General features: G+C 42.1%; 1 protein-coding gene across 3 annotated transcripts in view; it reads left to right on the forward strand.

The window, feature by feature from the left end:
* The window catches only part of SPECC1 (sperm antigen with calponin homology and coiled-coil domains 1), a 305,973-nt gene that overhangs the window by 134,920 nt on the left and 155,443 nt on the right, over positions 1-15,610 (forward strand). The gene's annotated exons all lie outside the window — the stretch shown is intronic.

Here is a 15,610-nt window from a genome sequence, read left to right on the forward strand (position 1 = left end):
TTCAATTCAACTTCTCAGGACCCTTTCTACCCTTGCCCCATCTGAGTTTGTAACCATCACCTCTGATGGTGAGAAACATGGTGCTCATTATCCTCAGTTTATTTGCTTATTTGTTCAATGTAGCCAACCTCTCCAATACTCCTCCCACCCCACTCTCCACCCTCTAGCCAATCAGCGCACACCTCTGCTTAGCTCCATAGCCTCTTATGCTGTCCCATACCCTATACTCAGCTACTCCTCACTCTGGGAAGAAGAGGAAAGATGGGCTCAGAAGCTTTATTAATATGGTATATTATAAAATTACACATGGTTCTTATTTCTAGTTATTTGCATTATTGAAAAACAGGATCTCCTGCCTTCTTTGATGAGAAAGTTACTACTTGTTGCCTATGAATGTTGAAGTATTGAATGATCGAGGGAAGGTATGTCAGATGCTGTCTCTGGGGATGACATGACAAACCAGGTGCCAGTACACTAGGCTTCATTGTGGAAGAAGAGAAAAAGGAAAGAATTGTAAGGTTCTACCCTAGAACAAGTTTTATGTTCCAGAAGAAAGTTCTGCTTTTCTGGTTCTGTGTAATCATCATGTTGGATGGAAGGAAAACTGGAGGTCTTTCCACTGAATTCATGGAATATTCAAGTTCCAGCTCTTGAACTTGGCTGTGACCTTCTGAAATGTTAAAGTCCCTCAATGGAAAACATGATCAGATCTTTTATGCTGCTTTTCCTGGCTGCTGATGCATGGTAGATTCTCAGTGTTGTGTTCTCTCCTCCTAAAAAGTTTTATGCATTACTAAGTTTCCCACTGAATTGTCTTTGTTTGCATATTGATTTCCACTTCAAAAATTAGTTTAATACTGTGGAAATCACTTTTCCTGAACTCATTACAGTACAGAGGGTCAGAGTAGAAGTTTGTACTGTTGAAACTGCCTCTTTCCCTTCCAGTAATGGAATCTTGCTGGGATTTTCTTAATGCTGTTTGGATGGGATATTTATCCTTATTTGATCAATCCCAAAAGGCAGCCCAGTTGTGGTGGTTTTGTGCTGTGGAAATTTTGGAACATTAAGCCAAGAGATTTACAGTAAATTAAATCAACACATTTTTAATAATCTACGTGCAGAGTATTACATTAGAAACCATGTGTACGGGAGCAGAAAACAAGACTTTCACATAGTCAATGGAGCAACAAGACTGTAAGAAAAATCTCTGTGAGAGAGGGCGTGGGCATAGCTTTGTTCTGGCCTCTCAGCCACATCCCAGTTATGTGGCCTTAAGCAAATGAATCCACCACCACAACCACTCCTACTACTGAGAGAAGCCAAGTCTGTGGGTTTTGAAAGCAAGTAGAAAGGGTCCTAGAGTAGAATTTGGCTTTTTCTCAGTGATTTGTCCTAGTTAATCCATACTGGCTCCTGGTGACCGTTATGTCTCCTTGCAAACCATTCCTTTAAAAATATGTTCTGTCAAACTCTCGTCTTCTATGAGGTAAATATTGTCTAAATTTTATTCACTTCTTGAACAGGAAATAGCAATTTACATGATTCAAAATGTAAAGGGCTACAGTGAAAAGTCTTGCTTCTGCACCTTTGCCTAGTCACCAAGGTCACCAGTGTTGGGCAATCTGGTATCCTTCTAATGCTATTCGATGTATGTGGAAGCAACTGTATATCCTCTTTCCTTTCAGTACACAAATGGTAGCACGAATGGACACCCTTGTGCACTTGTGCTTTTTCTCTTAACTGTGTATTTTGGAGCAATCATTCCATATCATTCCATAAAGAGCCTCCTCATTCTGTTCTCCATCTTTCTGGCATGTGCTTCACGGTTCCTCTGGGGTTATTGATAGCAGTTCATGACCTCATTCACAAGTTTTTTTTCAGTGTTTTGGGTGTAATGTTCCTGGGCTAGGAACTTTAAACTCAGGTGGTTTTCTTGCACTTTAGTTTCCTCTCACTGAGGTTTGATCAATACTTTGTAAATGGACAAATACCATTTTTGACTGTTTCTCTCAGATACTTGTCTGAGAGAAGACAGAAATATAATCAAAGCTGAAAGAGCCATCCAGATGGCTTTTGCCTTTATCGCTGTAAACAACCCCAGCTCCTTTGAAAGGTTAGCTTTCCAGAACATTTTCTTATAGGTTTCTGCCAACCATCTATTCATCCAAAGCTGTGTGCCCTAGTTTTCATTTTAGCCCTCATTTTCCCTGACACATCAAGAGTAGCCTGTAAGCCAGGCTCGGTGGCTCAGCCTGTAATCCCGCGCCTTTGGGAGGCTGAGGTGAGTGGATTGCCTGAGCCCGCGGGTTCGAGACCTGCCTGGGCAACTTGGTGAGACCTCATCTCTACAATAAATCAAAAATTAGCCAGGCGTGGTAGCGCACGCCTGTAGTTCCAGCTACTTGGAAGGCTGAGGCGGAAGCATCGCCGGAGCCCAGCAGGTCGAGGCTGCGGTGGCCGGGAGCGGTCACCGCGCTCCAGTCTGGGCGGCAGAGTGAGACTCCAACTCGAAAAAAAAAAAAAAAGTAGCTTGTACAGATAGACTGGTTTCTTTAGGAACTTTCCTCTTTCTTCTTCATTCAAATCAGTTACTCATTTGGGGTCAGAATCATATTTCTGAGAATTTTCTAGCCTCCTTAGAAAGGCATCATGTGTGACTTTGGACAGGTTGCTTAGCCTCTGTGAGCTAATTTCCTTATCGATAAGATGGAGTTACATCTGTCACAGAGAGTATGACAGTTAAGTAGAATGACCAAGGAACCAAGAGTAGCACATGAAATGTAGAAATTTCAATAAAATGTGATTTTTTTTCCCTCAAACCATCTTCCTTAATAGAATATTTGATTTAGGAATTATAGCAAAAAACAAAAACAGAAACCAAATAAAAATTATCTACCTATCTTAGACTCTAGGGCACGTGGCCCAGACTCTTTAAACTTTGCTTTTTTTTCTTTACTTAAATGTTTTTTTTAAAGTCTTAATTTTTTTTAGAGTAGTCTTAGGTTCACAGCAAAATTGAGAGGAAGGTAGAGAGATTTCCCATATGTCCCGTCCCCTGTGCATGCACAGCCATTCCCTTACCAACATCCCCAGCCACAGTGGTACATTTGTTACACTTGATTAACCTACATTAACACATCACTATCACCCAAAGTCCGCAGTTCAAATTTGGGTTCCCTCGTGGTGAATATTCTATGGGTTTGGACAAATGTATAATGACATGTATTCACCATTATAATGTCATACAGAGTATTTCCACTTCCTTAAAAATCCTCTGTGCTCCACCTATTCATCCCTTCCCTCCCCCATCCCCTGAGAACCATTGATTTTTTTACAATCCTTATAGTTTTCCCTTTTCCAGAATGTCATATTGTTGGAATCATATAGTATTGGCCTTTTCAGATTGGCCTCTTTCACTTAATAATAGGCATTTAAGGTTCCCCCACGTCTTCTGATAGCTTGATAGCTCATCTCTTTTTAGGGCTGAATAATATTCCATTATCTGGATGTGCCATGGTTTATTTATGCATTCACCACTGAAGGTCATCTTGGTTGCTTCCAAGTTTTGGCAGTTATGAATAAAGCTGTTATAAACATCCATGAAGCTTTCATTTCTTTTTTGTTTTTTTTTTTGTTTTTTGTTTTTTGTTTTTTTGAGTTGGAGTCTCACTCTGTTGCCCAGACTGGAGTGCCTCGACCTGCTGGGCTCCGGTGATCCTTCCGCCTCACCCTTCCAAGTAACCGGAATTACAGGCATGCGCTACCACACCCAGCTGATTTTTTGATTTATTGTAGAGATGAGGTCTCGCTGCCCAGGCGGGTCTCGAACCCGCGGGCTCAGGCAATCCACTCACTTCAGCCTCCCAAAGGCGCGGGATTACAGGCTGAGCCCGGCAATTTTCATTTCTTAAGATGACTTTTTTTTTCTTCCTAAGGTACTTTTCACTTTTGTCGACCAGTTCCTTTTTGGTCAAAATGGAACTTTCCTTTTTGGTTCTAAGCAGTAAAATTAGGGCCAGGTTTTGACTTAATATATGGATGTATGTTCTAATTAACCACAACAATTCAAAGATAAGTGTGTTGCCTAGTAAATAAAGAATTCCATACTGGCCGAGTGCGGTCGCTAAAGCCTGTAATCCCAGCACTTTGGGAGACCGAGATGAGGGTATTGTCTGAGCCCACAGGTTAGAGGACAGCCTGGGCAACTTGGCAAGACCTCATCTCTACAATAAATCAAAAAATTACCCAGGTGTGGTAGCGTGTGCTTGTAGTTCTGGCTACTTGGAAGGCTGAGGTGAAAAGATCGCCTGAGCCCAGCAGGTCGATACTGGGGTGGCCATGAGCATGCCACTGTACTCCAGCCTGGGTGACAGAGTGAGACTCCAACTCGGAAAAAAAAAAAAAAGAATTCCCTATTATTGCTAAATTCCGTGTTATTCATTCAAAACTGAACAAGTAGAGAGGTTGTAGGTTATAGTGTGACAGGATCAGAAGATCTCCATTAAAGTCCTTTCTAACCCTGAAAGGATTTTTTGCTGAGGTCAAAGACTTTTTTAAAGTATATTTTCTTGTATTCTCCTGTGTGGGAGACACTATTCCAGACCCTAGGATTACACGATAGACAAGTTCCCTTATGATGACCAATCCTGTATTTCTGGCCCCAACTTGCCCCTTGTACTCCAGAAACACTCCTCCAACTATTTGCTGGAAATACCTCATTGATTTTCTGCATATGTATTCATTCATTCATTCTTTCCATCAACAGATATTTAGTGTCTACTATGTTCCAGGAATCTTTCCAGGTGGTAGGGATGCAACAATTAACAAAACAGTGGAAGTCCCTGCTCACATGGATTTTACACTGCATTCTCAGAATGTCTAAACTAAACTCACCATCCTTATTACAGAGTTGTCTAACTGCTTCCTCTAGCATCTGTATTTATCCTAACTGAAGTGGCATTTCTCAGTCCTCCAGGTAAATTCTAATGTTATCTTAATAGCTTCCTTTACCTCAACATGTAATTGTCTTTAGCAGTCACATCTGTACACTAATTTTTATTTACTTTGGATTCCCCTGACTCACCTAACATACATCTCTTAGCTAAAGCACAGTAGCTTCCCGATTTGAGTTGTTGCTGTTGGTTAATGCTTCCTCTCCTGTCCTTGATTGGGACTATTTTTGACCAATAAATTGAAAAAGTTGGTTAAATCAGGGAAACCTAAGAAAAATGAAACCTACATACTTTGAACATTTTATTTCCACTTACAGTATATATAAGTGTGCATTCATTCACTGATCCTTAGTTGTAGAGCCAAGACATTTTCACAGAGTGAGCCTGCTGATTGAAGTTTTTAAAAACATCTTTCCACACTGGTAATATATCTTCCATGATTTTCAGTTTTAGTTTTTTAAACATGAGACATAATTGTTTAATCCTTTCACATATTTGCAAAGATTCTCCTTGCTTCAGCACTGATAGTGAGTTACTTTTATTGAATCTTTTCTCTTTTTTTCCTTTTAATTTTTTTATTTTAAAGATGTGGGGTACAATTCAGGGTTAGGTATACAGATATTCATTATGCAGTTACCCTTGTTAATGAGGTGTGCCCCCCTTCCCTGGGCAGATTCCCACTACTGCCAATCCCGCTTCCCCACCCCCCTCTCTGCAGTTTTCCACTACTGCCAATCATTCTATTGGGTCTTTTCAAATCATTCAGCATGACTCTCTCTTTGCACTCATATTTCATTGGTTTATATGATAAGTTATGTAAACAAAATCACAAGTACAATTAGCATGAACAGATTTGGGAACAAATATGAGTGGGAACCCAAAGAAAGGGAATCTATTTGTAAAAAATTGTGTATTAGCCGGGCTCGGTGGCTCAGCCTGTAATCCTGCGCCTTTGGGAGGCTGAGGTGAGTGAATTGCCTGAGCCTGCGGGTTCGAGACCCGCATGGGCAGGCGAGACCTCATCTCTACAATAAATCAAAAAATTAGCCGGGCGTGGTAGCGCGCACCTGTAATTCCGGCTACTCGGAAGGCTGAGGTGGAAGGATCGCTGGAGCCCAGCAGGTCGAGGCTGCGGTGGCTGGGAGTGGCCACTGCATTCCAGTCTGGGCGACAGAGTGAGACTCCAACTCAAAAAAAAAAAAAATTGTGTACTTACTCTCACATGTTTAAACTTTCACTCACCTTCAAAGTACTCTCCATTTTATGCAACACCTATAGAGACACTTTTCCCACTGTTCAGTTTTTGAACTCTTCAGTGTTGATGTCTTGTAGTAATTCTGCCATTTTCTTGTTTCACCTCTTCCACATGAGTAAAACATTTCCCTTTGAGGACTGTTTTCATCCAGGGAAACAAAAATAATCGCTTGGGGTGAGATCAGGCACCAGGGTCATCCTGTTCTTGTTCAAAACTGCTGAACACTCAGCACAGTGTGGGCAAGTGTGCTCATAACTCACCCATCATGAAATGGGCAAACATGCTAAAAGAACCTCCAGAAAAAAAGTCACCAAAGTCAAACACAGCCTCTCAACACAGGCTTGCTGGCACACTGAGGCCAATGGGCTCCTAGAACACTTATCTAGCAGGGAAGCCTGTACTACAAGGGGCCCAAACTCAAAAAAAAAGAAAGATAATTCCAGTTTTTTGGGATCCCCCTTGTATACCTGACTTGTTTTGTTTGTTTTTTGACTTGGAGTCTTACTCTGTCCCCTAGGCCAGAATGCAGTGGCACACTCACAGCCACCCCAGCGTCGACTTGCTAGGCTCTGGTGATCTTCTGCCTCACAGTCTTCCAAGTACCCGGAACTACAGGCCTGTGCTACCACATCCAGCTAATTTTTGATTTATTGTAGAGATGAGGTCTTGCCAAGTCGCCCAGGCTGGTCTTGAACCCGCGGGCTCAAGCAATCCACTCACCTCGGCCTCCCAAAGTGCTGGGATTACAGACTGAGCCACCAAGCCTGGTCAACACCTGACTCTTACATGATGGGAGCAGAAGTACACAGGTGTCCTAGAGAGGAGACTACTGGTCAAAGGATTCATCTTGCCGAGGGTGTCAGACAGGATGTCTTATAAACATGGGGTGCATGGGCTATTTTGGTGAAATGGCTATCTGTAAGATATTACACAGAGAGTGTATAAGACAGCAACATCTGTATTATCAGAGTAATACACTACAGCTTTCATCAGACCACCTCTCTGCTCAAAATCCTGTGAGCACTCCTCACTAGGTAATGGACCAAGGGCTACCTCCTGCCTTGCTTCACTGTGACCCATTGCATCCTTACCTCCTTCCTCTGTTGATGCCGTGTGATTATGACCTTTTCACAATCAAGCCTTTGTTCACTCTGGTGAACAATGACAGGGGCTTGCTGCTGGCAAGGGAGGGAACCTTGCTTGTCCAGGATGTGCATGTCCATGCCAACAACCTCCCCCCACTGCCCCCTGCCCCCTCCTGCCAATGCAGACATGACAGAAATGCTATTTACTGGGAAAGGACCAACCAGCTCATAAGTAGCACCTCCTTCAAAAAGGCTTTTTTGAGCTACTCACAACAGGGTGTGCTTTTTCCCTTTAAATAATCTTCTGTAGCACCGCATGTGTATTTCTGTTTAGTCGCTCACCATATCCCGCCTGCACTGCTTCTCCTTCCTGCCTGATAATTTTCTGGTGCTTTGAATGGAACCCAGCTCATGGGACCTGCCGGCAGCACATTCAGTAAGCAAGCACCTCCTGAGTAGGGGCGATGCTCTCCTTTTCCCCTTTATCTCATCTTCTTCAAAGCCTGCGTCTTTTCTAGCTTGCCAGGCTCCCTTAAGCTTCAGTCATGCTAATTGATTCAGAGTGAGGACAGGGCTCTTTTGAGTTTGGAAATAATACATTGAGGCTTGAAGGCTCATCTGCTTATCTCCCTTGACTTTTTTAAAAACAGCCTTATTGAAAAATAATTTACATACTGTAAAGTTCACCCATTTAAAGAGTGCAACCCTGTGAATTTTAGTAAACTGACCGAGTTACAACTACCACCACAAATGAATTTTAAAACCTTCCTGTCACCCAGAAATATCCCTGGAGTCCATTCCCAGCCAGTCTCTGTTTCTGCCACCAGCTCCAGGCAACCACTAATCTGCTTTTTATCCTTATAACTCCTCCCTTCACTTTTCCTGCCACTTCTTCAGAATTGGAGTGTTTTCTAGACTAATGTACATGCTCTTTGCCTAAGGAACTTTCCTTCTGATCAGTTACTGAGCTTTGTGACCTTCTTTTCTGTTTTTTCTCTCCATGTTCTGGTTTCTCTTGATTTTCTTTGTTGTGTGAACCTACTCTCAGTTCAGTAAGTTGGCCTTTGGCTTACTACGAAAATTGAGCTTTTCTTCCTCCTTTAGAATAAGGAAAAGTTGAGTAGTGTCATGCACAAAACAGATGTGGAATGTTATTTACTGAGTAAAAGAATTAAGCCCCTCCAAGGCATGGAAAATCTTGTCTTCTGTCATATTCAGTATAGTGTACGTAAAGCTACTTAATTATTTTTGGTAACAAATAATTTTCATTTTTCTGGTAAGGAAAGTGACATTGTTTTTTTGGGTTTTTTTTTGAGTTGGAATCTCACTCTGTCGCCCAGACTGGAGTGCAGTGGCCGCTCCCGGCCACCACAGCCTCGACCTGCTGGGCTCCGGTGATCCTTCCACCTCAGCCTTCCAAGTAGCTGGAACTACAGGCGTGCGCTACCACGCCCGACTCATTTTTTAATTTCTTGTAGAGATGAGGTCTCGCTGCCCAGGCGGGTCTCGAACCCGCGGGCTCAGGCAATCCACTCACCTCAGCCTCCCAAAGGCGCGGGGTTACAGGCTGAGCCACTGAACCCGGCTGTGACATTGTTTTTATTAGAATGATTCATGCTCAGGCCAGGCACAGTGGCTCACGCCTGTAATCTCAACACTTTGGGAGGCTGAAGTGGGAAGGTCGCTTAAGCCCAGGAGTTTGAGACCAGCCTGGGCATCATAGCAAGACCTTGTCTCTACAAAAAAAATTTTAAAAATTAGCTGGCTGTGGTGGTGTGTGCCTGTAGTCTTAGCTACTTGAAAGGTTGAGGTGGAAGGATTGCTTGAGCCCAGGTGGTCAGGGCTGTGGTGAGCTGTGATTGTGCCACCAGAAAGTGAGACCCAGACTTAAAAGAAGAAGAGAAAGGTTGGGGCTCAGTGTAATCCCAGCACTTTGGGAGACTGAGGTGAGAGGACTGCCCGCAGGTTCGAGACCAGCCTGGACAACTTGGCGAGGCCTTGTCTCTACAATAAATAAAAAATTAGCTGCTGCCCCTGTAGTTCTGGCTACTTGGAAGGCTGAGGCAGAAGGATTGATGGAGCCTAGCAGGTTGACACTGGGGTGGGCGTGAATGTGCCACTGCACTCCAGCCTGGGCGATGGAGTGAGACTCCAACTCAAAAAAAAAAAAGAAGAATGGTTTATACATGATAGCTTAAAGAGTACAGAACAAAGTAATGTCTTGAAAAGTATAATATTGACTAGAATTTCCACTTTTGGGTATATACCCCCAAAGAATTGAAAGCAGGGACTCAAAAGATATTTGTGTTCCCATGTTCTTAACAGCATTTTTTGCAATAACTAAAAAGTGGAAGCAACCCAAGTGTCCATCAACAGATGAACAGACAAAATGTGATGTTTACATATAATGGAATGTTAAGGAGCCCTAAAGAAAAGGAAATTCTGACTCATGCTACAACATGGATGAACCTTGAAGACATTAATGCCGCATGAAATAAGCCAGTCCCAAAAGGACAAACACTGTGTGATCTGTTTCCTATGAGGCATCTAGAGTAGCCAAATCCATAGACACAGAAAGTAGAATAGTGGTTGCTAGGGGATAGAGGGGAGGGGACATAGGAAGTTAGAGTTTAATGAGTACAGAGTTTCAGTTTTACAAAATGATAACGAGTGCTGGAGATGGATGGTGTAATGATAGCATAACAATGTGAATATACTTAACACTACTGGACTAGACACTTTAAAATTATCAGGATGGCGAATTGTATGTATTTTACCACAATTTTAAAAATAGAAAAGGGAATAATTAAAAAAAAGTACAAAGAAGAAATTGAAAGCATCATCCAAAACATTACCTCTTAGAAGCAATCAGTGTTAAACTATGGTGGTTATCTTTCTGAACATCTCTCTCAGCAATGGTACCACTATGGTGACAATTATTGGCAGAGTTTCCGAGTTGAGGCAGGCAGCTTTAGGTACAGTGGAAATCTAAGCCTGACATGGATATCCTTGAGAGGAGGCCTGTGGCAAAAGCAAGATCTGACGACATGAGGGCACAGAATCTATCAGCACCAGCAGCACTGAGCAAATGGCAGGTTTAGGCCTGTGGAGGGGTTTTAGTGCCCACCTTGGGGAGAGTGGGGAGCAGAGGCAATGGGGAGCCTCCTCACGCAGTTGAGTGGAGGGTGGGGGCCTAAGCTGCTGTGGTTGAACTTCCCAGGAGGGTTCTGTAGAAGAGAGAACACAAAGAGCACAAACTGTAAGTTCACTGAGCGTTCTTGCTTTGAAAGTGACACATTCCTACGACTCCCAGAACTGAGGGAGCTTTGCCGTGGGGACGAAGGTCAAGTTATAGTAGTAAGTGACTAGAGCCAGAAGACCCACCACACTCTCTGGAATTAAATGGCATGGGTTCTGTACAGAAAAAAGAGTGAATGTAGCAGGCCTGTTGTCCCTAGAAAGGCTGCTTGCCAGGTTGGCACTTGGATGATGTCAGGGAACTTGGGTTTCAAGAGGGTTTCTACCATCCTAATAAGAGGGGCTCACTGCCTAAATGTGCAAACACTGTGGTTTATACAGAACACTTGCCTTCCTTCGTGGAGTGTGGAATGTGGTATGTGCTAAGCAGAGGAAGCCCACATGATTGGCCTCCAGTAAAAACCCTGGTTGCAGTCTCCAGTGACTTTCCCTGATAGACAGCATTTCACATGTATTGTCACAGCTTATTTCTGGGGAAATTAAGCACCTCCCTAAATGACTCCACTGGGAGAAAGTTCTTGGAAGTTTGAGCCTGGTTTCCTCTGGATTTCATCCCATAGGCCTTTTCCCTCTCTTTGTGTGTTATAATGTATCATAACTGTGAGTACAACTGTATGCTGAGTTTTGTGAGTCCTCCCAGTGAATCACTAAATCTTGGGGTGGACTTGAGGACCCCAGACATGGGACTGAATCCTGGCTCTGTCACTTTACAGCTAAGTAACTAGGCAAATTAATTACCCTCTCAGTCATCTCCTAATCTTTATTTTGGGTTAAAAAATATTTTTGTTTTGTTGGATTTGAGTTAGGATTAAATAAATTGAAACATATAAAGTATTTAGAATAGTGTCTGGCATGTAATAATTTCTCAATAAATGTTAAAAATTATCTTGCAAGCTAGGTGTTTATATCTATTCGTTAACCATTTCTTTTGAATACATTCCCATAAGAATTGTTGAGTTTAAGTATATGAACTTTTGGGGTGTTCTGGTCACAAAAGTAAAATATATTTATTGTTAAGGCATTAGAGAAGTGTTATAGGAAATAAAAGTCCTCTATAATTCTATTTTGCAGATATAGTTATTTCTAATAATTTGCTATGTATATGTCAAAATTTATTTGTACATATGCTAAAAGTAACAGTATAATATAGAATTTTTAAATATAAATGGGACCATGTACATATTATTTTATAGTATATGCATACATATAAGGAATTCTTATATTCAATGAAGATCCCTAAAAACCTTTTTTGTCTTCACTGAATAAATATTTAGAATATATATGAAGTAGAAGATATATAATTATGATGTCTAATTTATCCACTTAGTTACACCTTTTGAAATTATTTACACTATTTGAAATTATATATTATATGAATACAGTCATTTAGAATTGTTGACAGTCCATGACTTAGAGTGCTTCAACTTACAATTTTTCAACTTTACAATAGTACAAAATCTATATGCATTCAGTCCAAACCGTACTTCGAATTTTGGATGTTGATCTTTTCCAGGGCTAACGATATGGGGGTACGATACTCTTTTGTGATGCTGGGCAGCACAGCGAGCTGCAGCTCCCAGTCAGCTCCACGATTACCAGGGAAAACAACCAACGCTCTCTTCAGTGCTGTGTTGTTAGCATTTTTTGTATATTGTGGTTTATGTTTTCACATCCTTCATGTTTACAAAGCCCATTTCGACTCAGGATATTTTCAATTTATAATAGGTTCATTGGGACCTATAAGTCCAGGAGCATCCGTGCATTGTTGTTGTTGTTTTTAATAAGCATCACTGGCACCTTTGACGCTTCACCCCATCACCGTCATCATCAGAGCCATTTTTGAAGTTAACATCAGTTCTGGAGCACTCCACTTCCAGCTGTTACTTGCAATAAACTCTGATTCCACTGGAAATTTTATCCTATTCATGTAACATTCAGGCAGTTGGTTTTTCATTTACCCAGCATATGTGATTGCCACATCCAGACTAGTCACTGTACTGCTTTTTAAAGTTTTCTTTGCTGGGTGTGGTGGCTCATGCCTGCAATCCCAACACTTTGAGAGGCTGAGGCAAGAGGATTGCCTGAGCCCAGGAGTTCAAGATCAGCCTGGGCAACATGGCGAGACCTCGTCTCTACAATAAAATAAAAAAATTAGCCAGACATGGTGGCTCACGCCTGTATTCCCAGCTACTTGGAAGGCTGAGGTGGAAGGATTGCCTGAGCTCAGCAGGTTGAGTTTGCAGTGGCCATGATTGTGCCACTGAACTCCAGCCAGATGACAAAGTGAGACTCCGACTCAATTTTTTGAAAAAAAAAAAAAAGGTTATCTTTAACAGATGTTTACTGTGATATCTAAAACTTCAAATGTGAGGTCATACCCTAGGAAAAATTGTTGTGTGTTAAATTTATCTACCTCTTTTAAAAGTGGTGTTGTCAGGTAACCTCTATACACATCTAAAACTATCATTGAGGTTATTTCAAGACGTATCTTCCTCAAACAGTATTTAACATTGATTGAATCCTGGCGTTATTTTTCTTAGGGTATATAAAAAACATTTTGGAAGCAGGGAACTTTGAGTTTGAAAATAATTTTTATTTTAGGTATGATAATGTATTGTAGGAGAGTGCCTTAGGAGGTGTTGCTGGAGGTATTTAGGGTGAAGTATCATGATACCTGTGACATACTTTCAAATGATGCAACAAAAAGAAAAATGGAGGGGGTTGGAATGAAAAGCAAATGTGGTAAAATGTTGATAAACACAGGTGATGACTGTGTAACAATGTTCATTGTACTGTTGTCTACAGATTTCTAAGATTTTGAAAATGCTGTAACATTGGACTATGCAATTTATTTTCCTTAGTACATTTGCTTCTATGTGCTCAGTGTTGTGCCAGGTTTTATAGATTAAAGAAATAAAACTGTGACTCCTGTCTTTGACAGACTAGTTTAGTGGGAGAATCCAACTCATGGTATTACCACTAAAAAGAAATAATGTGTAATTTAGGGCTGATTTGTGTTTGGTACAACCTATACATTGGTTCTTTTTCTTTTTCTTTTTTTTTTTTTTGAGTTAGCGTCTTACTCTGCCACCCAGGCTGGAGTGTAGTGGCTTGCACACTCATGGCCACCCCAGTGTTGACCTGCTGGGCTCAGGCCATCCTTCTGCCTCAGCCTTCCAAGTAGCCGGAACTACAGGTGTGCGCTACCACACCTGGTTAATTTCTTATTTATTGTAGGGACAAGGTCTTGCCAAGTTGCCCGGGCTGGTCTTGAGCCCGCGGGCTCAGGCAATCCACTCACCTCATCCTCCCAAAGTGCTGGGATTATAGGCTGACCCATTCATTTGTTTCATTCGTTTGTTCAGAGTTCCTGCTCTCATGAAGCTTACACTGTAGTGGAGGGACAATAATTAGTAAACACATAGTATGTGGAATGGTGACCAGTGTCATAGAGGTCAACTAAGCAGGGGGAGGGTGTGTGTTGAGGGTCAGGTTTACTATTTAATGTGGTATGATGAGAGAAACCCCCCTAAGTAGGGTGACATTTGAACAGAGACCTAGAGAATGAGAAAGAGTGAGCCACATGGATGATTAATGTAGGTATCTGAGAAAAGAGTGTTTCAGGCAGAGGGAGCAAGTGCAAAGGCCCTGAGATGGGAGCATGCTCTGCTTATTTGTGGGTGAGGAGGCACATGTGGCAAGAATAATGTGAGATGGAGAAGGTGAGTCTATTGACAGAGATGGGTGGGTGGGAGGGGATATTATTCAGGAACTTGAAGGCCATTGTAAGGGCTTTGACTTTTCCTCCAAGCGAGACAGGCATTGAAATATTTTAAGGGAAGACTTGATGTGATTGACCTGGGTTTTAGAAGCATAATGCTCACTATCATGGGGAGAATAGACTATAGGGAGGCAGAAGCAGAAGAAGGGAGATTGGGAGGCTGTTGCAATAATCCTGGCAAGAGATGGCAGTGACTTGGGCCAGGTAACAGCAGTGGAGGAGGTGAGAAGTCCTGAGGTGTGGTGGCATTTATGACATATATACTAACAGGATTTGCTGACAGATTAGACATGGCATGTGAGAGGAGGTTTTTGGCCTGAGTCACTAGAAGAATTAAGTTTCTACTTATGGAGATGGAGAAGACTATAGGAGACACAGGTCTATGGAAGAAAAGCAAGAGTTCAGTTTTGTTCTGATTACATTGGAGATGCATATTAAGACATCTAAGTGAAGGTGTCAAGAAGTAGCTAGATATATGAGTCTGGAGTTCAGAAGAGGGGACCAAGCTGGAGATATATAGCTGGTATTTAAAAGCCACAAGTTGGCAGATAAAAGACCAAGAAAGTAGAGAGGAAAGAGGTCAAGTGGCTGAGCTTTAGGGCACTCAGGGTTTAGAGGTCAAGGAGATGAGGAGGAACCAACAAAGGGGACTGAGAGAGACCAGGGAGGTGGGCAGAAAACTAGAAGAGTGTGGTGTCCTGGAAGCCAAGTGAATACACTGTTTTGAGTCATTAAGAGTGATCAACAGTGTCCTAAGTTGTTGATCATTAGGTATGAGAATGGACCATGGTGTTCAAGAGATGCAGGAGATAGAACCAGTCATTCTACTAATGATTTTATTAGCCCTAAATATTTTCACTGCAAGATTTGATTAGTTCTACGTGTTTTCCCTGTCAGATGAAGGATGAAGGTCGTTCAGGGTAATTTCTATAGTCATTTCTGACAGCAGTAGAACAGTTTGTGACTGGTATGCATTTTTATTATTGGCAATAGTATTCATCTCGGATAATGGGCACGTCTTTGTTAGCGTTATTTTTCTTCCCCTACTCCTCGAGTTGTTTCTTCGTCCGTTCATTCGTCTCCGCAAAAAATACTTATTAAGCGCCTGTCCTGCACCCACCCTAGGCTTTTCTCGTCCCGATAGATCCAATTTCACATGCGCAGTGGCATGCCTTTTCGGAGGCACTCGGCTTCCGCCTCCCCGCAGTGGGGTTTTTCCAGCCTACCTTGCCCAGCTGCAGTTCTCAGCGTCTGCGGGTGCAGGCCTGAAGTCGGTCAG

Source organism: Carlito syrichta, unplaced genomic scaffold, assembly GCF_000164805.1.
Source record: "Carlito syrichta isolate Samal-C Ts95f unplaced genomic scaffold, Tarsius_syrichta-2.0.1 Scaffold305756, whole genome shotgun sequence".
NCBI lineage: Eukaryota > Metazoa > Chordata > Mammalia > Primates > Tarsiidae > Carlito > Carlito syrichta.